General features: G+C 44.5%; 1 non-coding gene across 1 annotated transcript; it reads left to right on the top strand.

Moving 5' to 3' along the window:
* Positions 1-1308: 1308 nt before the first annotated feature.
* trnad-guc (transfer RNA aspartic acid (anticodon GUC)) lies at positions 1309-1400 on the top strand. Its single transcript is given in 2 exon segments — positions 1309-1345; positions 1365-1400. It is a non-coding gene; the product is annotated as a tRNA-Asp (tRNA).
* The last annotated feature ends 305 nt before the right edge of the window (positions 1401-1705 follow it).

The following is a 1705-nucleotide window of genomic DNA, read 5'->3' as shown; positions in this document are numbered from 1 at the left end:
CACATATCGCAATGTGGGCTGGCCCGTGCCGCCCCTGGGCCCTCGGCTCTTCTAGGCCCAGGCTCAGAACAGAACATCGACAACAATTGATATTTATTTCAGTATTATTGTCATCCTGTATACCTGAATTAAGGTAAATGTTCTTCGCAAAAATGTATCTAATTGCCCATACATTGATTTTTGACGTAGTGTGATCTGATGCATATATTTGTAACACCAGGTTTGGACGGGTTCACTTCAGTTAGGATCCTAGTAATTTGATCTTTTGAAATAAGTCTATCAAAAAACATCAGCAACTGTGTTGGTTTTTCTAATGCTGCCCACTGGCTGCTGACCCGATTTTATTGCAAGGCAGAGGCATTTTTGCTCTAGCCTTGAGAGTTATGGCCCTGCAAGAATAGGACTCGTACTAAGGAATTAATCAAAAGATATAACCTAATCCAGTTAGGATCAGTCAACTTTTTCTTTGTAAGTAACCGTAGACTGACACTTGGTTACCTTACAATTGATGGTTAATAAGAACATAAGAATTAGGAACAGGAGTAGGCCATCCAGCCCCTCGAGCCTGCTCCGCCATTCAACAAGATCATGGCTGATCTGGCCGTGGACTCAGCTCCACTTACCCGCCTGCTCCTCGTAACCATTAATTCCTTTATTGGTTTAAAGTCTATCTATCTGTGACTTGAATACATTCAATGAGCTAGCCTTAACTGCTTCCTTGGGCAGAGAATTCTACAGATTCACAACCCTCTGGAAGAAGAAATTCCTTCTCAACTCGGGTTTAAATTGGCTCGCCCATATTTTGAGGCTGTGCCCCCGAGTTCTAGTCTCCCCTACCAGTGGAAACAACCTCTCCGCCTCTATTTTGTCTATTCCTTTCATTATTTTAAATGTTTCTATAAGATCACCCCTGATCCTTCTGAATTCCAACGAGTAAAGACCCAGTCTACTCAATCTATCATCATAAGGTAACCCCCTCATCTCCGGAATCAGCCTAGTGAATCGTCTCTGTATCCCCTCCAAAGCCAGTATATCCTTCCTTAAGTAAGGTGACCAAAACTGCACGCAGTACTCCAGATGCGGCCTCACCAATACCCTGCAGGACCTCCCTGCTTTTGTACTCCATCCCTCTTGCAATGAAGGCCAACATTCCATTCGCCTTCCTGATTACCTGCTGCACCTGCTAACTAACTCGCGTGGCCTAATGGTTAAGGCGTCTGACTTCGGTTATAACCACGAAGTTATCAGAAAATTACAGTTCGAGTCCTGCCTCGGTCAATTAGCTCGCTGCCTGAAATTTGCAGCTTCCCTTCGATAGCTCAGTTGGTAGAGCGGAGGACTGTCGTGGAATACAAAGCAAAGTCATCCTTAGGTCGCTGGTTCATTTCCGGCTCGAAGGAGCTAGTGTTCTCCAAAAAGAGTTTCATGCACAAGGACCCCCAGGTCCCTCTGCACCTCAGCATGTTGTAATTTCTCCCCATTCAAATAATATTCCCTTTTACTGTTTTTTTTCCCCAAGGTGGATGACCTCACACTTTCCAACATTGTATTCCATCTGCCAAACCTTAGCCCATTCGCTTAACCTATCCAAATCTCTTTGCAGCCTCTCTGTGTCCTCTACACAACCCGCTTTCCCACTAATCTTTGTGTCATCTGCAAATTTTGTTACACTACACTCTGTCCCCTTTTCCAGGTCATCTATGTA

Source organism: Pristiophorus japonicus, chromosome 12 (genome assembly GCF_044704955.1).
Source record: "Pristiophorus japonicus isolate sPriJap1 chromosome 12, sPriJap1.hap1, whole genome shotgun sequence".
In the NCBI taxonomy this organism is placed as follows: Eukaryota; Metazoa; Chordata; class Chondrichthyes; family Pristiophoridae; genus Pristiophorus; species Pristiophorus japonicus.
The sequence above is the reverse complement of the archived record's forward strand: the minus strand, read 5'-3'. Positions and strand labels throughout refer to the sequence as shown.